We start from the raw sequence: 25306 nt of genomic DNA on the forward strand, positions 1-25306 counted from the left end.
GGTAGAATGGGAACAGTTTATACACTAGACAGGTAGAATGTAATACCAGTTTATACACTAGACAGGTAGAATGTAATACCAGTTTATACACTAGACAGGTAGAATGTAATACCAGTTTATACACTAGACAGGTAGAATGTAATACCAGTTTATACACTAGACAGGTAGAATGTAATACCAGTTTACACACTAGACAGGTAGAATGGGAACAGTTTATACACTAGACAGGTAGAATGTAATACCAGTTTATACACTAGACAGGTAGAATGTGAGAACAGTTTACACACTAGATGGGTAGAATGTGAACAGTTTATACACTCAGTTCACACACTAGACAGGTAGAATATGAACAGGAAGCAGCTGTCATCAATCACAGAGGGTCATAATCACAAGCACGCTCATGAAGCATATCATTCCTAGCAATGAGGTCAGCTCCGCCCCTTTCTCGTAGCAAAAAATGTCTCCCCATTCAGAAGAAAAAGATGGTCCACGGCTCCACACAGCTTTGTGAATTGTTACTTGCGGTAGACTTCTAGAAATGTCTAGCGCTAGTTCGGAGGACTGGGAATATTCCCCCTGTGCTAAGTAAGGCCTCACTCACCAGTTTAAATCAGAGAACACAAGTAATAATCGTCTTTGAGTAGTCCTATTTTGTTTTGTGTATACAGTATATGATGAAATGGGTCAGTGTGATTTTTAAAGTTAAACTTATGACTAATCAGTCGTCATGTATCTCCTCTTATCACTCTTTTCTTGTTTCCCTGCAGAAGAGAAGCTGGAAGGTGGTCAGGAAGAGAGGGACAGGAGGCAAACAGAGCGCTGTTATTGTTACTTGGTCGTCCGTCTACCTTTTTGGTTATTAGTTGTGTTGTTTGTTTTTGCCACTGCTTCCATAGTCTCTGCTTTACATTACCCATACTTGGCCACACGCAGGCACCGCTTGTTGCAGTTGCCCCTCTCCCTTTACACCCCTAAACATAACAGCCTGAGAGGGGCCGTAACATGATGTTTTAGAACAACACCATGCGGGACAGATAGTTGGCATATTCTTAAAAACATATTACGTCATAATACGGGAGCTATATCGTAAGGGAATGGATGAAGGTACGGTGGCCGACGCGTGCAAATCACAACGGCAAATCCGGAACACAACGGCAAGTCCAAAAAACACAACCGCAAAGTTCAAACACAACAACAAAGTTAAAAAACACAACAGCAAGTCAGAAAACACAACTGCAAGTTGGAAACACAAATGCAATACAGAATACACAACAGCAAGAGAGAAAACACAATCGCAAATTGGAAACCACGATTGCAACTCCCAAAAACACAACGACAATAACCAGAAATCCCATTAGAAATGTGTCAACCGGAAAGGGATTTACTACTTGTTGAATCTGATTGGGCAGCTATAGTGTCAATAACAGTGGGACATGTGCGGGAAGCGAATACTCAAATTAATTTGAAATGATACGTTTAATGACTGGGTTTAAGAATGGAACTATTTTTCTCCCACATGCAGGAGCCTATCTTGCCTCCTGCCAGTCTGTTATCTTGCATAATATTAAATTGCCTCCTGCCAGGCTGTTGTTATAAATAACTACTTGCCTGGATAAATAAAGGTTATTGATTGCTGATGAGCTAGCTAGCTAGCTCATTGATGTCATATCAAATATTGGACATTTTTATCTATAGCTAGTGACCTGCTTTAGGAGGCTAGTGGCCTCTAAGTAGTTTGCACAAAACAGCTGATCAGACGTTACGATGCATAGCTAGGCTCTTGGCTAGTCTATGTGACACGTACCTAGATGGCAATAATAGCGAAAATAATGAAGATATGTTTTGAGTATATCTGTGGTGGTGATAGGATAACATTAATATACAAAGAGGACGAGTAGTTGTTTTGTTGTATATTATTTCAATCATCATTCTCTACAAAATAGATTACATCCAAATTCGTAGCATCATCATTCATTAGCATCATCATTCATTCATTCTTGTCCTAGTGATTTTGACGTTAGCTGGTTGGCTGGAGTAAGGGCCGACTGCTTCATGTTGAAACGCAAAATGTCGCAGCCCAGCAAACACCCCAAGGAGGTTGGTTTGGTGCAACCAGTAGCGCCAGTTGGGTGGAGTGCGCGGTTCACTGCACCCTGGTTACGCACCGTTCCTGTGGGTGTCTCTCTCTGTGGCACGGCGGCGGACCAGTATCCAGTGCGCATATTGAGAGATACGGGAGCAGCCCAGTCTTTTATACTCTCTGATATTCTGCCTTTCTCTGAAAAGTCCTCCACTGGTTCTAGTGTATTGGTGCAGTACATCGAAATGAGATATGTGTCGGTGCCTCTCCATCTGGTGCACAGTTGTGATAGCCAGTGGAGTGTAAGGTGGCCGTGCGTCCGTCTTTTCCAATAGGTGTAAATGTTCTTGCTCGGTAACGATATTGCTGGTGGCAGGGTTATGCCTATGCTGGAGGTTTTGGAACATATCCCTCTGTTCTACAGCCTGATGTGTTGGCCCAGAGCTAGGTTTCCTGAAGTGTTCCCTGTGTGCGCATGTAGCCTACCCATGCGCAGGACTGAGTGAGGTAGTTGACTTGGTTGATACCGTGTTCGCGACTGAGTTGTCTGACTCATCAACTGCCCCAGTTCCATCTATGCCCACTTCGCCTACCGCTGACGCAAGTGCTCATAGTCAGAGCATGCTCCAGAGTAAAAACCTTGTGTCCGAGCCTACCCAGCTATGACACGCAGTAACCTGATTTCCTTACAGAGGACAGATGTTGAGTTGGCCAAGTGTTGGCTGCTCGGGATTTAGACATGGATGATGCTACGAATTAGGATGTAATCTATTTTGTAGATGATCTCTGTTGTATATTGAAATAATATACAACAAAACAACTACTCGTCCTCTCTCTGTATATGAATGTTATCCTATCACCACCACAGATATACTCAAAACATATCTTCATTATTTTCGCTATATTGCCATCTAGGTGTCACATAGACTAGCCAAGAGCCTAGCGCATCGTAACGTCTGATCAGCTGTTTTGTGCAAACTACTTAGAGGCCACTAGCCTACTAAAGCAGGTCACTAGCTATAGATAAAAATGTCCAATATTTGATATGACATCAATGACAATTAGCTAGCTAGCTCATCAGCAATCAATAACCTTTATTTATCCAGGCAAGTAGTTAAGAACTTCTTATTTATAACAACAGCCTGGCAGGAGGCAAGATAACAGACTGGCAGGAGGCAAGATAGGCTCCTGCATGTGGGAGAAAAATAGTTCCATTCTTAAACCCAGTCATTAAACGTATCATTTCAAATTGATTTGAGTATTCGTTTCACGCACGTCCCACTGTTATTGACACTATAGCTGCCCAATCAGATTCAACAAGTAGTAAATCCCTTTCCGGTTGACACATTTCTAATGTGATTTCTGGTTATTGTCGTTGTGTTTTTGGGAGTTGCAATCGTGGTTTCCATTTTGCGATTGTGTTTTCTCTCTTGCTGTTGTGTATTCTGTATTGCATTTGTGTTTCCGACTTGCAGTTGTGTTTTCTGACTTGCTGTTGTGTTTTTTAACTTTGCTGTTGTGTTTGAACTTTGCGGTTGTGTTTTTTGAACTTGCCGTTGTGTTCCGGATTTGCCGTTGTGATTTGCACGCGTCGGCCACCGTATGAAGTACTTAAAACAAACTGATTGTACACATTGATTGTGAACAATACATTGGAACATTTGGACTGAATTTGAGTATTGAATAGAGATATTATTGAAAATGAAAAGGGCAGGAGTGCTGGGAAGTTCAGACAGGTGTGATCAAGGTGATATTTGGTCAGGAACACAAAAGACTGAGCTAGGGATCCTACCCACACGTGTAGCGGCATATCTCAATATATATCTTATATAGCGATAGCTCAATAAAAAGGTTTAACAAGAAAACTTTTTTCTAGTTTCTTTTCTTTTAACAAGATAATTGAGGTGTCTACTCTTGTGTAGGTTATGATTTGAAATGTCTTCTTTTTGGGTGGAACATGCAAACATGGAATACAGTTAAATTCCTCCTACGATATTATCTGCTTGTCTGATTAACTATAGTATACAGTAAGACACTATGTAACTCAAACTCATGAATCAACTGTTTGATTGTTATAAGGTGAAGTGAATACAGCGTTACAGTCTAGCCCTATTCCTATCGTTTTTTTCCAAAGGCCTCCAGATCTGCCTATTACACTAGAACGCATCGCCGGATTTCAAGCACCAAAACGTGGCCCCGGACGTATCGATCTGCCTCCGGGTTCGAGCCTCATTTTGGCCTCAGTAGTGTAACTGCTATGCGCAAAGGCAGGCGAAAACTCAGAAAAACGCAGTAGTGTAATCCAGGCCTAAGGCTATAGCTATGGCTTCTCTCCTGTATGAACACGCTGGTGTATCTTTAACTTTCCTGAGACAGTGAAGTTCTTCCCACACTGGTCACAGTGGTATGGCTTCTCTCCTGTATGAACACGCTGGTGTGTCTTTAAATTTCCTGAGTCAGTGAAGTTCTTCCCACACTGGTCACAGTGGTATGGCTTCTCTCCTGTATGAACACGCTGGTGTTTCTTTAAATCTCCTGACATAGTGAAGTTCTTCCCACATTGGTCACATTGGTATGGCTTCTCTCCTGTATGAACACGCTGGTGTGTCTTTAAATATCCTGACGCAGTGAAGTTCTTTCCACACTGGTCACAGTGGTATGGCTTCTCTCCTGTATGAACACGCTGTGTATCTTTACATTTCCTGACGTAGTGAAGTTCTTTTCACACTGGTCACAGTGGTATGGCTTCTCTCCTGTATGAACCCGCTGGTGTGTCTTTAACTTTCCTGAGTCAGTGAAGTTCTTCCCACACTGGTCACAGTGGTATGGCTTCTCTCCTGTATGAACACGCTGGTGTATCTTTAACTTTCCTGAGACAGTGAAGTTCTTCCCACACTGGTCACAGTGGTATGGCTTCTCTCCTGTATGAACACGCTGGTGTGTCTTTAAATTTCCTGAGTCAGTGAAGTTCTTCCCACACTGGTCACAGTGGTATGGCTTCTCTCCTGTATGAACACGCTGGTGTTTCTTTAAATCTCCTGACATAGTGAAGTTCTTCCCACATTGGTCACATTGGTATGGCTTCTCTCCTGTATGAACACGCTGGTGTATCTTTAACTTTCCTGAGACAGTGAAGTTCTTCCCACACTGGTCACAGTGGTATGGCTTCTCTCCTGTATGAACACGCTGGTGTGTCTTTAAATTTCCTGAGTCAGTGAAGTTCTTCCCACACTGGTCACAGTGGTATGGCTTCTCTCCTGTATGAACACGCTGGTGTTTCTTTAAATCTCCTGACATAGTGAAGTTCTTCCCACATTGGTCACATTGGTATGGCTTCTCTCCTGTATGAACACGCTGGTGTGTCTTTAAATATCCTGACGCAGTGAAGTTCTTTCCACACTGGTCACAGTGGTATGGCTTTTCTCCTGTATGAACACGCTGGTGTGTCTTTAAATCTCTTGATGTAGTGAAGTTCTTCCCACACTGTTCACAGTGGTACGGTCTTGGCTTGTCTGTGTCTCTCTGTCTCTGGGCAGTAGCTGGGGTGAGGGGGGTGTTGGAGATGGTGATAGGGAGTGATTGAGAGGAGGAGGAGGAGGAGAGAATCTCTGGTCTGATCTGTCTGCTCGAGAGACGAGAGAGAGAGACGTAGAGGTTGTCATGGCTCCTCTTGAGGTGCTTGTTGAGGTAGATCTGGGAGGTGTAGGTGAATGGGCACACAGAGCAGGAGAACACCTGAGTCTGGGACAAGTCTGACATCACTCCTGGGAGAGTGAAAGAGAAAGAGACAAACATTAAAAAGGATTCTCACACCTGTATTTCAAGTGCAAATACTGTATAGAGTGTTTATACGTATGTAACTAGTGGGGGGCGAAACACGACGACACCACAACTTCAGATTGAGGACAGGAGAGAGAAAGATATGCAAGAGGTTCCTCTGGCTGAGCTCGAGTGAAGGAGAGCGACAGAGGAGAGAGAGGACTGAGAAAAAGAAAAGAGGAGAAAGGAGAGAAAACAAGCATGAATACATGGAAGCCCACGGCAATAGCTACCTTAGAGAGCTAGAGTAAGCTAGCACTCCTAAAGATAAGTCAAGCTACCATGTTCCATGGCAACTAACAGCATTCCATTTTGTTCTGAGCAAGTGTGCCTGCCTAATATTGGCAATTTGCGTGCCTCACAACAGTGATTTGCACAGGCACCATTGGAGTTCATGACATAGTGCCCTCTGTATCGTTGCATCCATGAGTGCCCTGAATTTCACGCTGTATGCCCATGTCTTGCCTGCTGGCTGGCGCCATGGTGGCTGGCGCCATGGGAAAAAGACAGAGGAGAGGAAGGACGGTAGAGGAGAGCTACTTGGACAGCGGTTATTATTATGACCAGCAGACCTCTTGTTCTTTCAGCTTTAAGGAAAGAGGTGGATGAGAGAGAGATGGAGAAGACAGAGGGAAGAAGAGTTGAGGACAGATACCTCTAGCGGTGCTCTTTTCTTCCCAGACGTAGTTGAAGGAGATTCTCTTGTATCTGTACTCCTGTCCGTACCAGACCAGCAGCTCCTCCCCGACAGCCAGCAGGCGACAGCAGCGAAACAGGATCCCTCCACGGTACTGAAACGCTACCAGGTTCTGCTCTTCCTCAGTACCGGCACAGTTCACATACCTGGGGGAGAGAGGGGGTGGTTTCATAAGAACAAACAGGTGAGGGAGGGAGAGACGGGAGGAAGGAAGGATGGAGGGAGGGAGAAAAAGTGGGTGAGATGTAGGGACTGACTGTATGGAGGGAGGAAGGGAGGGAGGGAAACTTTCAAGACTGGAGAGATGGTTTATTTTGAGTGAGAGCAGCAGAATAGATTCTGGAAATCTGAGAAATGAGCATGTGTTCATATTTCTTCACCTGATTGTAATGCCTAATTATTCTACAGTTTACACATGCAAAGATGGGTCCATCCCTGACACGATCTACAGACCGCACCAACATGACCATACCTCTGACACTTATAACAGCGCAAGGGAGGGCACTGGTAGGGCTTGACCAAATAGGACAAAAACCCAAGGCTAACCCGCTCCGGTAAAGCCTCCTCCGCAAAGGAGACCAACACGGCCGTGCTAGCCTGCCTTACCCCCCCACGCACAGTCCCAAACCTCCAAACCCCTACAACCTCCGCCCCCTTGAGATACTGCATGATCTCGTCGTCAGTTACCTCCACATCCACCCCATATATCACCCCCTGCAACCCACGGCCAGATACATTACCCGGAACCATGCACTCCACCTGTCTCCCGAGCAGCGTTGACATCAATCCTTTCTTCCTCTGGGCCTCCGTTTTACAGAAAACCAACAGATTGCCATCGGACAAAGACCTGGCGTGCAGGATCGAACTGATTTTTTGGGTGAGATCCTTGGACACCTTGAACGGGTTCATGGACCCACCCGATCCATCCTTGAACCTGATAATCAGCCGCCACCCGTCCCCATCCACCAACTCTCGTCTAAGCAGTTTCACCTCGGGCGGACCTCCACTTCCCAGGCCCCTACCCTCCGACGATCTACCCCTCTTCCCCGAACTACCCCCCGCCACCCGAGAGGACATGCCTCAAGGACACCCAACCTACAAACCCTCCCCACCAACAATCGCTAAACAGGCAAGCAGTTCCAAGCTGTTCAAACAACCCGCGCAACGCAGCTCGACTAGCCGCTCTGACAAGTGGAGTAGGCTTGTCTTGCGCCGCCTTATATTCAAGCAATACACAGGTATGACGCTTCCAGGGATGTGATTGGCTAACCCATTTGTACACGTCATAAGAAATGGCGGACATCATCAACAGTGGTCGAGAATACAGACACGTGACATGAGAAAAGGCGGTAAATCTGGCAGGGACAAAGGGACAAATGATGGTTATTCTGGAGCAGACAACGTCTAGGTGAGTCAACCTCCTGGAGAGGTCATCCTGTCATAAATTAGATTAGCACAGCTATGTGAAAGGTTGAGGGAGGTGGTGAGGTGGTGAAACTACAATTTCTATGACACGGTGTGCAGGGATACTGATTGAAGAGTTTAAATTGTGGAACACAGGCCAACCAACTATCTGATCAATCGTGACCACAAGTCCGTATGGTAGAAGCCACAGCGCGTCGCAGAATCAAATAAGGGACCATTCCAAATTTACTAGAGCACTTTAACTCGGGAATAAAAATGCGTGAACCTCCCCCTGACGGAAATATATCCACCAATTCGACAATAATCATTTTAATAAGGTCGAAGAAAATAACGCCTTCCGTTTTCGAGTCAAATAAGTCGCACAGGTAGTGCTGTGATCAGCAAACGGCGAAAAGTCGATGATGTCAATAAATAAAATGTAACGTACAATTTCTTAGCATAGCGAAATTAGGCATACAATGTTTAGCTTGTCAGCTCTGACAATGTGCGAAATCTCAAGCTTTTACCATATCGGCTTGTTTACATTTATCCAGAATGCCACGCATTCAGACAGTTTGACTGGAACGCTATGAAGTCGTGAGTCGTGACTTGAAGTCGTAACTTACGAGCTCAAAATCCTATCTGGAACGCGGCAATAGTCTACTGTGTGTGGGACGTACCATTACAACGTAACTCTAGTGGGGGGTTCTAACACAACAGTCCCATAACAATGCTCCCCATTTAATGTCACCAGCGAATAAAAGAAGTGAACGCACGCAGCAACGACCAGCAACAGAGAAATTCACTGAAAACAGACCGCATGTCGGTATGTTCGCTTCACGCGCTTCCCTCTCAACATGGTCATACAAAACAGCTTGCTGAATTCCGAAAAGATGAATAAACTATTCTGTTTTCGATTCAAATGTGTAGACACAGGCCTATAGCCTAACCCTCCCCTGGACTCAAAAAAAACAAAACAGTAACCCTCCCCTGGACTCAAATTAAAAAACCTCCCTTGGACTAAACGCACGACCCTCCCCTGTTTTCCTCCAGTGAACCCCTGGTTGGATTGCCTCCAGGATTAACATCTAAGGATTTTAAAGAACAAGTAAATGTAGGCAAAAATCACTTCCTGAACCGAAGCCCCAAACTGTTGCGCTCTAATTTTTCAAAATAAAAAATAACTTACAACTTACCGAATTGAAGATTGTCGCAGCCTTTCCAGTGAAAAGCTAGTGAGTAGGTTGTGATGAAAACGTTTATTACTCAAAAAGAATAAAGAGCTTGTCTCTTGTTTTCTTCAGATGGATGTAAAATAAGAATCGGTGTTCGACATTGAAGAGTGCCCAAGGTAGAGAGACAGATTACAAACACAATTTATATACACTCTTAACCAATCGGTGAAAGCCGGGAACAATGACGCGTTTCACTGAGATCCTGTCTAGAGCCCGCCTCCTCAACATTAGGCTACCTGCCGCCCTCTTCTGGATATGTAACGGTAGTGACCAGTTCTGACATTACTATGACATTATTATTCTGACATGCATTATGCGTGACCTCTTCATTTATGTGAGGTCTTATATTGAATGTCCAGTGCTGACCATGTTCCTCCTTGTTTTCCAAAGATAAAAAGGTGCAGTCTCTTCTTGTTCTTTAGTCCTGGACCTGGATCAGGGCTACTTCTTCCCATTCATTCTAATATGAGAGGTGTGAACACAAGACTACTGACGACCACTTCAGCCAGACAATACGTAGACTAGATGGTTCCCAAGTGTGAATGTGTCTGCTCTCCATCTTCAGCGCTATTGAAAAGCTGAATCCCTCCTCATTCTGACTATAAGTGCTAACGGTCTAAATCACCAGCAATTGAAACTGTCTTCTTAGGTACCTGGATCTGGAGGAGAAAAGAAAGGCAGAGTTCAAGGACTATGCAAACACCTTCCCAGTCCAGTCCGCCTCCCCCTGCTGTTGGCTGTAGCCCTGGTTCTGGACCCGGACTCGGAACTGAATGTTTGATTGATCTTAAAATGACCTCATATTGGTATAATCACTGGTATGTAGACTATGATGGGTTTGTCAAATACATGGAATTATTCGTTTAGTTTTTTCTTGGGTGGACTCAATCTTATTTGGGTCCCTAAATTGGGCCTCAGTCATCAAAACTTTGATTATAGCTTTAGAAGAACATAATCAATCTTGATAGAGATAAAAGCAATGAATTAAAATGGATTTAATAAGGATTTGTGCCTATTATTATTTCTCTCAGACTCAATAGCTGCAGCCCATAGATTACATGTTCTATAGGGTGTGTTAGGGTACTTATTTTCCAAAATATGGTAAAATGAGCACTTGCGTTTTCATTTGCGTTTATGGTCTTCTAACGTTACGACTAGTCAAGATCCTGCAATAGCCTATTCATATCTACCTGGTTAGATTTCTATCGGAAGTTGGCTAATGTTAGCTGGCGTTATTAGCAAGCTGGCTGGATTTGGACCTGATCCAGGGCTCTTGTTCTTGTGCATTCCATTCATTTCAATATGAGAGGTGTGAACGGCCTATTGGTGGTATTTGGCGCAGCTGCACTGCGTCATGACCTCATTTTCATTGATGAAGCTGGATTCAATCTATCTAAAACCAGGCGTCGGGGCCCAGATGTTACAGGACAAAGAGCTGTTGTGAATGTCCCTGGGCAGCCAGGGGGAAATATCACCTTGTGTTCCTGGAAGAAGAATCAGTGTTTTGTGGTGTGTGGAAGCAGGTCTGTGAGCTTCAAGAATGTTAAGTTGGGGGAGGGGGAGAGCCCTTTCCACTAGCCCAGAGAGATAAGGAGGAGGAGGTCTTAAGATGAGGTCATTTTTGCTGAAGTATGAGACTCATTGTTTTCTGACCACACATTTGTACTCTGATATCCCTGCTCTGGAGATCAGACATACCTTGTGAGCTCACAATAAAATCATTTAAACATGCCTTAGTTTACGGAATATAATTACTAGATTGTTGATAATCAACCTGCAAAAATCTACATTTGGCCTTTGAGGGCTGAAAACATTTTCAAGAAGTTCCTACATCTGCAAGGAGTTCTCCATCACCATGCCACCCTAGGTCCATCCAGTACTGCACACATGATCATGTTCTGAGGGGGCGGCAGCAGCTCAGGAGGTAGAGTAGCCGTCTGGGAGCCTCCAGTTCAATTCCAGCTATCTCCTCTGCTTCGTTGACGTGTTCTTGAGTAAGACACTAATTTATCCCAATGAGGAGGCTAACACCAGCTGGCCACCATTGGTGAGTGATTGAGAGAAGATATTGTAAAGCGCTCTATGCTTTAGAAGTGCACTCCACTCACAATGACATATCTGGTGCTCTATATAATGCAGTTGTACAGGATGGAGCAAAGCAGCCCAGGTTTGTTGTCATGTGGGATCATGTTAGTTTCCACCGGGCTGCTCTGGTCTGGGACTGGTTCACCAACCACCATACATAACTTCACAGGTGGATACACTGTTACCCCCTTACTCCCCATTCCTCAGTCCCATTGAGGAATTATTTTCACGGTGTTGGAAGGTGTTGAATATTGGTTGATTTTCAGAGAAATATTGGTTTAATCTGATCCTGTTAGCTGTTCCTAATTATAATGATTGACCTCTGAGTATGGCTGTAGCTGGAGCTTTCTGTAAGAAATGGTGTCCCTCTTCCATAGACTTATGAGATAAAGATGACATTCCATGGCTGGTACACTCTGTGCCAAACAGCAATTGTTGTGGTTAGCGCCAAGGTAGGTTGACTTGACAAAACAAGGCCACAGAAGAGACCAGAAAGACAGTCTTATCGGAGAAGGGACGAGGGGGGGGTGGGGGCACTCAAACCACATAAGAACCGTGCTCGAGCTCAGATGATTTGATTTGAGTCCAGACAGCATACAGACAGGTCAGCTGTACATTAGACTATATGCCATCGTCTTTTGTATGTTAAACCTTCTGTAATAAACAGCTTTTGATGTCGCTCAAATCCTGTGTTGGAGAGATTCATTTGGAATACACCTAAAGAAGGGACACTGGACTGTGTGATATTGTGAGATCTGGGGCCGTCTTTTATTGTAATCAAAACACAACGCAGAGCTTAATAAGGACAATAATAAAAGACAACGCAAGTCAACAAAGGTCTATGAACACAAACCAGACACCTGCATGACTCTCCCTGGGAGCAATGGAAGAGGCATGCAGAGACACTGAGGTGGGGTCAGTCCAGGGTTGGATACTGAGGGGGGGTCAGTCCAGGGTTGGATACTGGGGGGGGGGTCAGTCCAGGGTTGGATACTGAGGTGGGGTCAGTCCAGGGTTGGATACTGAGGCAGGAACACAAATGAACACACTCTACAGTACCTCTCTCAGGTTATACAATGTTTATTAAAAAGGCTAATGAAAAAAAAAAAACATTCTGAAAAGTTAAGAGTTTAAAATACCATCCAACCAATGCCAACAGTCACCAACAAATACATTTCCATCCCAGTTTGTATTCCATGTGTGGAGCGCATCCCCTGCTTTTAAAATAATCTCAAATCCAAAAAGATACTCTACTTATTCTAATCTCTAATTGCAATCTGCACTGCTGTGATAACAATATTATAGCCTACCATTACTACTGTTCATCTGATAATTTATTCATGTATATTGTAAGAGATGAATGGTTGTAAACCATGAACTCAACCAGGTATATTGGAATTAATTTAAACAGTTCCCTATGCAATCACCATTTCATCTACTTCGTGTTGCAGTACTTTTTGGTTTTATTCTTTCATGTTTTTAAAGCAATTGACTTTTACCCAGAGGACAAAATTAAATCCATTCATTCACCCAACTTCCTGAACAGCATTCCATAGGCATATAGGATAAGGCCTGCCGTATTATTCAGTTCACCAAGGATCTTCCTCATGTTCCTCTTTTCATTTTCTCCAGTAATCCAAACTCCATATCCAATTCCTATTTAGATTTTTTATCACTGACTACGTTTACATGCACTCAATATTCGGTTTATTGTCCATATTCCGGTTATTGAAACATTAGGAATAAGGAGTTTACATGCGCAAGCAAAAAGGAATATTCCTGTATGATAATTGTAATCATTCGGTATATTCCGAATTTAAACCAGCGACGCACGGAGAACGTCATCGAAATGAAAGTTTTTCGGCACGTTTCTTCTTCCTGTTTAGCCCATCTCCCCAGACAGCAAAGAATGGAAACGATAGCAATATGTTTGTGGTGCGCTATAGTGCTTGCTCTCATCCAGCAACACCACTTCACACTCCTCATTCACTTCCTTACTGAAAGGAGAAAACGAGAGGAAATGTTAAACTCCGGTGCTGTGGCTCTCTTTCATATGCCACTCGTTCACACCAGAGCCCCCCGGGCCCTTTGGATGAAGATTCGCAGCTAGGATTGGTGGGAAATAATTAAATACAATCACAGAACAGGAGAGAACATAACAAGCAGAAATACAATCAAAACAGCAGCAACAAATAGAATAGTCAGTACAAAACTAGTTTGTTTAGACATAACAGAATTGATTTTGCAGAATAAAATAAACTGTAGGCCTACCTATGAAATATACTATAGATTTGTGTTGTATTGCATTTTGAGAATGGCTAACGTTAGTTCAGCAATCTAGAACCAAGATTCCTTGCGAATAAAACATGCGCAGAGCACAAATTCATGTTCCTTTTGGTGGGAATAAACCGATAAGCGTATACATGACTCAATATTCGGTTTGGAAAAGGAATAAACCAGGGGACTTATTCAGTTTTTTTATATTCGGAATATGCCCATATTCCGTTTATTCAAACGGTTGTTTACATGGCCATTGTCAATATTCCGTTTAAGCAAGGTTTATTGAGTGCATGTAAACGCACTCAGTGGTTCACCCGAATAAACCAATTGCTTGTAGAATGATTACAGATCTGACTTCAGAATATTATTCCAGATTAAACTGTACAACATATTTGAGGGGTTCTTTTGCAAAAGCAAACATCTGCTTTTACTGGCCTATTATGTAACCTAAATCATGTTGTCTGTCTCATCATATCTGTGGTGCGGTTTAAAATAGTAAGCTTATTCATCTCTTGATGGTGATGTTTTAGAACGACACCATGCAGGACAGATAGTTGGCATATTCGTAAAAACATATTACGTCATAATATGGGAGCTATATCGTGAGGGAATGGATGAAGGACTTTAAACAAACTGATTGTACACAATGATTGTGAACAATACATTGGAACATTTGGACTGAACTTGAGTATTGAATAGAGATATTATTAAAAAAGAAAAGGGCAGGAGTGCTGGGAAGTTCAGACAGGTGTGATCAAGGTGATATTTGGTCAGGAACACAAAAGACTGAGCTAGGGATCCTACCCACACGTGTAGCGGCATATCTCAATATATATCTTATATAGCGATAGCTCAATAAAAAGGTTTAACAAGAAAACTTTTTGCCAGTTACTTTTCTTTTAACAAGATAATTGAGGTGTCTACTCTTGTGTAGGTTATGATTTGAAATGTCTTCTTTTTGGGTGGAACCTGCAAACATGGAATACAGTTAAATTCCTCCTACGATATTATCCGCTTGTCTGATTAACTATAGTATACAGTAAGATACTATGTAGCTCAAACTCATGAATCATCTGTTTGATTGTTATAAGGTGAAGTGAATACAGCGTTACAGTGTAGCCCTATTCCTATAGTTTTTTTCCAAAGACCTCCAGATCCGCCTATTACACTAGAACGCATCGCCGGATTTCAATCACCAAAACGTGGCCCCGGACGTATCGATCTGCCTCTGGGTTCGAGCCTCATTTTGGCCTCGGTATTGTAATTGCTAGGCGCGAAGGCAGTCGAAAAAAACTCAGAAAAACACAGTAGTGTAATCCAGGCCTAAGGCTATGACTTCTCTCCTGTATGAACACACTGGTGTGTCTTTAACCCTCCTGACGTAGTGAAGTTCTTTCCACATTGGTCACAGTGGTATGGCTTCTCTCCTGTATGAACACGCTGGTGTATCTTTAAGTGTGTTGACTGAGTGAAGTTCTTTCCACACTGGTCACAGTGGTATGGCTTCTCTCCTGTATGAACACGCTGATGTGTCTTTAAATATCCTGACGTAGTGTAGTTCTTTCCACACTGGTCACAGTGGTATGGCTTCTCCCCTGTATGAACACGCTGGTGTATCTTTAAGTCTCCTGACGTAGTGAAGTTCTTTCCACACTGGTCACAGTGGTATGGCTTTTCTCCTGTATGAACACGCTGGTGTTTCTTTAAATGTTCTGATTTAGTGAAGTTCTTTCCACACTGGTCACAGTGGTATGGCTTCTCTCCTGTATGAACACGCTGGTGTTTCTTTAAATTTCCTGAGTCAGTGAAGTTCTTCCCACACTGGTCACAGTGGTATGGCTTTTCTCCTGTATGAACACGCTGGTGTATCTTTAACTTTCCTGAGTCAGTGAAGTTCTTCCCACACTGGTCACAGTGGTATGGCTTCTCTCCTGTATGAACACGCTGGTGTGTCTTTAAATCCCCTGACGTAGTGAAGTTCTTTCTACACTGGACACAGTGGTATGGCTTCTCTCCTGTATGAACACGCTGGTGTGTCTTTAACTCTCCTGACGTAGTGAAGTTCTTCCCACACTGATCACAGTGGTATGGCTTCTCTCCTGTATGAACACGTTGGTGTGTCTTTAAATTTCCTGACTTAGTGAAGTTCTTCCCACACTGTTCACAGTGGTATGGCTTCTCTCCTGTATGAACACGCTGGTGTGTCTTTAAATCTCCTGACGTAGTGAAGTTCTTTCTACACTGGACACAGTGGTATGGCTTCTCTCCTGTATGAACACGCTGGTGTGTCTTTAACTCTTCTGACGTAGTGAAGTTCTTCCCACACTGCTCACAGTGGTATGGCTTCTCTCCTGTATGAACACGTTGGTGTGTCTTTAAATTTCCTGACTTAGTGAAGTTCTTCCCACACTGTTCACAGTGGTATGGCTTCTCTCCTGTATGAACACGCTGGTGTTTCTTTAAATGTTCTGACTTAGTGAAGTTCTTCCCACACTGTTCACAGTGGTACAGTCTTGGCTTGTCTGTGTCTCTCTGTCTCTGAGCAGTAGCTGGGGTGAGGGGGGTGATAGGGAGTGATTGAGAGGAGGAGGAGGAGGAGAGAATCTCTGGTCTGATCTGTCTGCTCGAGAGACGAGAGAGAGAGACGTAGAGGTTGTCATGGCTCCTCTTGAGGTGCTTGTTGAGGTAGATCTGGGAGGTGTAGGTGAATGGGCACACAGAGCAGGAGAACACCCGAGTCTGGGACAAGTCTGACATCACTCCTGGGAGAGTGAAAGAGAAAGAGACAAACATTAAAAAGGATTCTCACACCTGTATTACAAGTGCAAATACTGTATAGAGTGTTTATACGTATGTAACTAGTGGGGGGCGAAACACGACGACACCACAACTTCAGATTGAGGACAGGAGAGAGAAAGATATGTAAGAGGTTCCTCTGGCTGAGCTCAAGTGAAGGAGAGCGACAGAGGAGAGAGGAGTGAGAAAAAGAAAAGAGGAGAAAGGAGAGAAAACAAGCATGAATACATTGAAGCCCACGGCAATAGCTACCTTAGAGAGCTAGAGTAAGCTAGCACTCCTAAAGATAAGTCAAGCTACCATGTTCCATGGCAACTAACAGCATTCCATTTTGTTCTGAGCAAGTGTGCCTGCCTAATATTGGCAATTTGCGTGCCTCACAACAGTGATTTGCACAGGCACCATTGCAGTTCATGACATAGTGCCCTCTGTATCGTTGCATCCATGAGTGTCCTGAATTTCATGCTGTATGCCCATGTCTTGCCTGCTGGCTGGCGCCATGGTGGCTGGCACCATGGGAAAAAGACAGAGGAGAGGAAGGACGGTAGAGGAGAGCTACTTGGACAGCGGTTATTATTTTGACCAGCAGACCTCTTGTTCTTTCAGCTTTAAGGAAAGAGGTGGATGAGAGAGAGATGGAGAAGACAGAGGGAAGAAGAGTTGAGGACAGATACCTCTAGCGGTGCTCTTTTCTTCCCAGACGTAGTTGAAGGAGATGCTCTTGTATCTGTACTCCTGTCCGTACCAGACCAGCAGCTCCTCCCCGACAGCCAGCAGGCGACAGCAGCGAAACAGGATCCCTCCACGGTACTGAAACGCTACCAGGTTCTGCTCTTCCTCAGTACCGGCACAGTTCACATACCTGGGGGAGAGAGGGGGTGGTTTCATAAGAACAAACAGGTGAGGGAGGGAGAGACGGGAGGAAGGAAAGATGAAGGAAGAGAGGGAGGGAGAAAACCAAGTGGGTGAGATGTAGGGACTGACTATGGAGGGAGGGAGGGAGGGAGGGAGGGAAACTTTCAAGACTGGAGAGATGGTTTATTTTGAGTGAGAGCAGCAGAATAGATTCTGGAAATATGAGAAATGAGCATGTGTTCATATTTCTTAACCTGATTGTAATGCCTAATTATTCTACAGTTCACACATGCAAAGATGGGTCCATCCCTGACACGATCTCTGAAAAGCCTGCCTTTTGTTGTTCTGTTTAATTGTTCATGAAGTCTTTCCCTTAACATAGCCTTTTTATTTGCATCTCATTGTTTATAGGCCTCTGGATTCATTTCTAGTTGCTTCTCTATGAACTTCCTTCTGTTAGTTCTATCACAGTCCCTTACCATCTCTGGATCCTGCTGTTTCTGTCTCTCTAGTGACATGATGTTCATATGCGCAGTTTGACTTTTTGATTGGGGGGCAGTCAGTCCCAGCCTACTTCTATCAATATAGATTAGGCCTACTTCTAACAATATAGATTAGGCCTACTTCTATCAATATAGCCTAGGCCTACTTCTAACAATATAGATTAGGCCTACTTCTAACAATATAGATTAGGCCTACTTCTAACAATATAGATTAGGATTACTTCTATCAATATAGCCTAGGCCTACTTATAACAATATAGATTAGGCCTACTTCTATCAATATAGCCTAGGCCTACTATCAATATAGCCTAGGCCTACTTATAACAATATAGCGTGAGCGCAGCCAAATAGATTCTGGAAATCTGAGAAATGAGCATGTGTTCATATTTCTTCACCTGATTGTAATGCCTTATTATTCTACAGTTTACACGCGCAAAGTGGAGTCCCATCTATTTGTAGGCATCTGGTATGACTTGCACATAGCCCCTCCGTGGGAGCAGTGAAAACAAGTGCCAGGGGAATGCTCAAGTCCAAGACATGCCAAACATGTACAAATATTGGGATTGCGATACATTTCACAGGAGAGCATATTGAGACTGGTAAGATTACACCCTGTGCTTCCCGTCTCAGTAAAGCACATTTTCACTAACACAAATCCCTATCCATCTATCCATCCATCCAAGTATGAATGGATAACTATCTGCATGTCTTCTATATTTTACTTCAATTCAAATGGCTTTATTGGCATGGGAAACATACATATACAATGCCAAAGCAAACATCCCAAAAGGTCACAGAAATGTTATGGTTGAATTGAATGAATAAGTAAGTGTTATATTTACAAATGTATTTAAATGGTAACTTTAAAGTTTGTATGTACAGTGTGTATATGTATAGTGATCAGTGCGGTGTGCAGGGATACTGATTGAAGATTTTCAATCGTGGAACCAAGCCAACCAGCTATCTGATCAATCGTGACCACAAGTCCGTATGGTAGAAGCCATAGCGCGCCACAGACTGGAAGAAGAGGAAGAGGAGTATGCCCACATGATGTACAATATCCATGATGAAAAAAGAGTAGAGCCATACAGAGAGCAGATGGCAGTGAACGGATGCAACATTGAGTTTGAAGTAGACACTGGGGCAAGCCTGACTATAGTGAATGAGAAAACATACAGGAAGATGGGAGGGGGGAAACTCCACCATACAAGAACAAAGCTGTATATGTACACCAGAGATAGTGTAGGGGTGCTAGGCAAGATGTACACACAAGTCAGTTACAAGGGGCAGACCAGACAGTTGCCATTGATAGTGGTAAGAGGGGAGGGGCCAAATATCTTGGGGATAAATTGGCTAGAGGCCATTAGGCTAGACTGGAGGGCCATTTTCAGACTACATACAGGTTGTACCTCAAGCCCTCATCTGATGTCCTGCCTGCATAACAGGGGTTCTATGTGTAACATGTGGGTGAGGTGGGGATTGAACCGCTGACCTTCCTCATCCCAAACATCTACCGCTAGACCAAAGAGGAATTCCCTGAGATCCATGGGCCAACGTGAAGACCGTCCTTCTCTACGGCTCCGATATGTTGAAAACAACCGAGGGCCTCTCAAGAAAGATCCAGGTTCTTGTTAACAAATGCCTGCGTTACATCCTCAAGCTATGGTGGCCCATCAAGAGCACAAATGATTAGCTGTGAGGGATCACAAACCAGGACGACATAGCTACCACCGTCAAAAGGAGAAAGTGGAATTAAGATAGGTCACACCCTTAGGAAGGACTCAAATAACATCACGAGACAGGCCCTGGACTGCAATCCACAGGGAAACAGGATAGGCCAAGAAACCTGGAGACGCTCCACACTCCAAGATGCAGAGCTCTGGTGGGCGTCCTATGCCCCTGAACGGGGTCAAGAGGACTAAGTCACTAAAACAATGTACTTTCTACATCTGCAGAGAGTAGAGCTTGAGGTGTTTAGTAGAGCTAGATATGTCTGTATTTCAACATTCATTACAGTATATGACTTTAGACCATACAGGAGCATGGACTTGTTTGCCCACTAGATGGAGACGTTATTGTACTCTTATTCACTCTACCATGGTGTGTAGGGAGCTTACTTTGGTCAATCATTGATACAAATGATGTGACATTAGTAGCACCAGGTATGTCTGTATTTCAACATTCATTATAGGACTTTTGACCATACAGGTGCATGGATTTGTTTAACAACTAGTGAATGTTGCGTCCAAGGGTCATGCCTCTCGATTCCAGATTGCCGGCATGCTATATAAAATCACACATTATGCTGTCTTTCTTTGGTTCATTATAAACAAACAAAGACAGAAAATTGAGGGGTCTTCTACAGGGCAATAAAGTGGGATCTCTGTATAAAAACGCCTAATGAGAAGCAGGGGGCTTGATACCACAAGGGAACATGCATAATGGATGGGGGACAACATGTTTACATGTGTACAGTACTTGTTGTTGTTGGCAACCCCGCCCCAATAGCGGACCTAGGACTACAACTGGCTAAATTGGCTCTGATTGAGAGACCTGTGCCACAGATTGTTTGATTGGTTTCCATCTGCCTCGTTAGTATGTGTACAGTATTTCTAGCCTACATGTACAGTAGCTCCCATCTTGTTCTTTGTCTGTTCCATTTGCTGTAGCTGTGGAGGTGTGAGGTGGAGAAACTGGAGTATGAAAAGAAGGTATATCAGTTAGAACGTCATTTATATTCCGGCATGGATGACAATTCAACTAACATGTCTCTCTCTTTGTTTCTAGCAACGAGAGGACATCTGAGTTACATTTCAATAAAAGGTTGTTACTTCACAAAATGCCTCCTGTTCAATGTTCATGCAAAAAATTGCTGTGTGATGGCCTCTCACAGCCCTGCCAGTAGGGTAATCCAAAGTGATGGGGTCCAGGACATCAGGGGGTTGCATGGTGACCGGTGGGGCTCTCTCCTTCCTAATGCCAGCTATGTTGTGGAGTACAACACATGCCGACACAATTTGTCAGGCTCTCTCTGGGGCCACCCTGAGCCCGCGCAGGCAGCTGAAGCGGGCTTTCAGAACCCCCAAAGCCATCTCTATCCTGACCCTCGTCTTGGTAAGGGCCACATTGAATGTGTTTTGTGGCTCTGGGTTAGGATAGGTTGTCATCAAGAAGGGCATGCACACATACCCCCTGTCCCCAAGCAGCACTCCATTGAAAAGCCCTGAAGGTGAAGAGGAATATTGCCATGGTCAGTATCACACATGCATTGTGGGAAATAACATGAGAAACACTATGTAGGCTACAGTTGCCATACCTTGCTCAAACTTGTGGCACAGTGTAGACTCCCTAAAGATCCGGGAGTCATGCACTGACCCAGGCCACTTCGCATCAAGGCTGGTGATCATGCCGTTGTGGTCACGTCATCTGCAAAAGTATTTGTGGTTCACAACATCAGACCATAGAATTAAAAGTGAATGTAGCATGTGCATTTGACTGAATTACTGCTACATGTCTGCTGACTATTTATTATTGAATGAACACAGGGACTGCACTAGACTGTTGATGGTGTGGGGGGGGAGTATAATGGTTTATTTTTTGATATGTGATGTATATTTGTTCTGTGCTGCTCCTGTTGACACTAATTTGGTTGTACATGTGCTTTTCTCATAATGACATTGAATTGAATTTGGAAGGTGGGGGTGATATTTATTGATGTGAATATTTCCATATGTGCCATGAAGGAATTAACTTTCATCAGCTCCTACAACAATCATATCAAGGAATGAGTAGGCCAAATACTGAAGTGTCTTTACCTGCACATTGATGCTATGAAATGACTTGCGCTTCACATAATCCCCCTCATTTTCTCCAAGGGTGGCGGAGATTGGGATATGTGTGCAGTCTATAGCACCGATCACTCTGGGGAAACCTATGCAAAGAGTGGGCAGCATTGGCTACAACAGTAAACGTCATATTGGTTCACAGTAGGCTATATCAAGTAGGTTCTTACCTGCCATTTCATAAAAGCCCTCTTTTATGGACTGCATGGGCAAGTGGCCTGGGAAGGTCACAAACGCGTCAAGCAGCTTGGTAAGGGCAACGACCACCTTGCGTATTGCGCGACAGACCGTGTTCTTACTCAGGTTTTCTGCATCGCCGACAGCATACATGTAGCTACCTGTAGCAAGAAACCGCAAAGCAATACATACAGTCTGTGGGACTGTAAGCGCATGACTTGACTGTAGCTACATGTGGTAAGCAGCTGACAGATATAAATGATCCCTTCTGCCGAAAATCGGTATCGTTCATATAAATAGTCATCAGAAAACTCTAATGGGTTTTGTCTGTTCTTAAATACTCTCGCCTTCCTTAGAGACCCTCTAACTATTCGCGCACCGAGCTCCACGGGATCCTCTAAGAAAGGACAAGCCATTCTCCGCATGTATTGACTGGTTGATACCGGTGTTTTTATAGCGTCGAGCCGTAATCTGGAACTTAACCTGCCACCGAGCAGGTTAGCTCGCCAGCATAATGGAGATATAACGCGGTGAAAAGAGATCCACCTTCGTGATACGGATGAACCAGTCTTGAACCTGAAGTTATCGCGCTAACCCCGTAATCCATCTTCGTAGTACAGGGCTCAGCTAATGACCAGCTAAGGTTTGTAGCTGGTTCTAGATGGATTTACCAGAAGGGTTTGAGCGCCATCTAACCTCTATTGAGGTCATTGTGTCACACATTTACATTGGGCACAATTTGATATAAACCACCCAGCGGCCACAGGGAGCTGTGTGCACATTTTGAATGGGCACTGTGGCACCTAGTATCAAGTACCCCCAAATAGCAAACATGTAATTTAATGTCATTTATTTCTTTATAAATGTTCTTAGCTGTTAGACAAACATACTCCAGGAGCTTGCTCGATTGCCTTGTTGAGAGGGGTCAGGGAAGAATTTTTACAGCTCACTTATCTGGCCCCCGGGTGATTACTGTTTTTTTGCTTCCCTCTGGAATATGTAGGGGTGGGTCGTATGCCCACCTCCCTTGTTCTCTGTAAAGCGCATTGTGTTGCCTCTGGGTATGAAATGCGCTATATAAATAAAGCTTTGATTGATTGATTGATTGATTGATTGATTGAAACAAATGGCTCAATCTAAGCGGAACCGACACGATGGCTGCAGATTTGGTCCGCGCCAACTTGGACTGCGAGACATCTTGGGGTGAATGTAAGGATTCGAGCTCATGCACCAACCACAACTCTACTTCTGAGAAGCTGGAGCTGTTACCACGAACCTAGCCTGGCCCACCAGCACTGCACTGTAGGTTGACACTGAGTGCCCATGTATTCAAGGGCTGCCAGCTGGCAGAATGGGAGTCGCTGCACACTCTAGCTCCGATGCAAAATATTTATTTAGGCTTCCGACTTTGTTTGTACTGCAAAACCAAGCCTGGTTAAACAGACAGCTTTTCCCTGCTAGATTAAAAGTCTTATTTTATCTGTCCCCAACCTCACCCCTGCAGTGAATTTTAGGGTTTGCCAGAGTACGGCAGGCTTGTGAAAGTGAAAGTCTGCATTCCAGTCCATGTGTCATGTCTTTCTGTATGAACAAAATACATGTATATCGTTTCCGCATAAAACACTGCTTAATGTGAAAATCATTGAATAGGGCAGTTTACTCAATATATAATTCATTCAGAAGCACTCACGTCAGAGGTTGATTACCATTTATTGTCCTGAATGGAATACAGTTCAGTTTGACGCTGATGGCTAAGCTCTAAATGCTTCCCTGGATTAGCCAACAGCATGCTAAGCTAAAACAGCAAACACCCCACCGGGACACGGTGTGTTATTATTTTATCTGTCCCCAACCTCACCCCTCTCTAGGGTACTGTAGACTAGGTTCCACTGATTGTCACACACCTGAGTGTGTGAAATTTGTTCTCCGCATTTGACCCATCCCCTGGGGGAGCGGTGAGCAGCAGCGGTGCCGCGCTCGGGAATCGTTTGGTGATGAAGCCCCCCAATTCCAACCCTTGATGCTGAGTGCCAAGCAGGGAGGCAATGGGTCCCATTTTTATAGTCTTTGGTATGACTCGGCCAGGGATCGAACCCACAACCTCGCAGTCTCTGGGCGGACACTCTACCACTAGGCCACAGACCTGGTATATAACAACCTCACCCCTCTCTAGCGTACTGTAGCTACTATTCCACCACAGTCTCTGGCATGTGTGTACATAAGGCTGCATCTCCTTTCTCTTCCTCTTCTGAGTGAACACTTGTTGACGTCCCCTCATGGATCTGAAAGGGATGAACAGGTATAAGAAAGTGTCAGATCACTCTAAATAGCCATTGCATGTGTGGGCACAAGTGGACAGTTGAGGGTGAAGTGTTATGAACTGTTGGGAAAAGCTGCCCTGACTGACCATCCGCCAACAAGGCATCGCAACGTTTATTAGGGGGACAAGCACCAAAGGTTCGTTCGTTCTAATGACAAGACTGCCGCTACAGTGGTAAACCACATGGGGTCCCTCAAGGGAAATGTTAGGCCCTCTGTTAGAAACCTGGGTGTCTTCTTTGATCAAGCTATGCACTTGGACAAACATGTCAAATCCCTAACGCGTTCCTGTTTTTTCCACCTCAGAAATATTGCCAAACTCCGATCCATTGTATCACATACTGAATTAGAAATCTCTGTCCATTTATTTCATCACGACTTAACTACTGTAATTCACTGTTTACCTGCCTCAACAAATCCTCTGTGGGACAACTTCAGCTAGTCCAAAATGCTGCTGCAAGACTACTCACTAGGTCAAAGAAGACATGCCACATCACCCCCATCCTGGCCTCCTTGCACTGGCTCCCAGTTCACCTCCGGATCGAGTTCAAAGTCCTGGTGTTCACCCACCGAGCTCTTCACGGACGGACCCCGGCCTACATCTCAGAACTTTTACACCCTCACTCTCTGAGTCGGTCTCTGAGGTCATCCGACCAGGGTCTCCTGGCGGTGCCCTGGACCAGACTAAAAACCCAGGGTGACAGAACATTTGAGGCGGTGGCGCCAAGACTCTGGAACGCTCTTCCCCAGGCCCTGAGAGAGCCATCCACTGAACTCATGTTCAAAAGACTTCTTAAGACACACATGTTCAGACAGGCCTTCAGCCATCTATAACGCCTTGCTGCTCGCAATGTTGTTGTTTTTTTTCTGTTCTGTGTCGTTTTAATTTTGTTTCGAGTTGTATTGCCATTTTAATTTATTACTGTAAAGCACTCTGTGCATCCGTGCTGTGAAGAACGCTATATAAATAAAGCTTACTTACTTACTTACTTACTTACTTACTACAATATAAAAGTAAATGAATTGCAGATGCATCCATACATACACTTGGTTCCCTCTGGTATTCAGGGCCTTTAAAGATGAGCGTCAGGATAAACTTGTAATACTTCCTGGGGTGACACAAAGCAGGGAGTAGCATGTTACCAAACAGTCTCACTAGCAAACAGATACCAACACAAGGAGGCAACCGACACCAACCCAGAGAAGACAAACTC

At 44.2% G+C, this 25306-nt stretch overlaps 1 pseudogene across 1 annotated transcript; it reads right to left on the reverse strand.

The window, feature by feature from the left end:
- Nucleotides 1-323: 323 nt before the first annotated feature.
- Nucleotides 324-22381, reverse strand: LOC311328675 (annotated as a pseudogene). The gene is made up of 8 exons (XR_014631370.1): nucleotides 21767-22381; nucleotides 21570-21685; nucleotides 21071-21180; nucleotides 20944-20977; nucleotides 17071-17258; nucleotides 15906-16362; nucleotides 7225-7647; nucleotides 324-360 (listed from the first exon to the last, which is right to left on the reverse strand). The product of XR_014631370.1 is annotated as an uncharacterized misc_RNA (transcript).
- Between the last annotated feature and the right edge of the window lie 2925 nt (nucleotides 22382-25306).

This window comes from Borostomias antarcticus (assembly GCF_949987555.1).
Source record: "Borostomias antarcticus genome assembly, contig: scaffold_157, whole genome shotgun sequence".
Lineage (NCBI taxonomy): Eukaryota > Metazoa > Chordata > Actinopteri > Stomiiformes > Stomiidae > Borostomias > Borostomias antarcticus.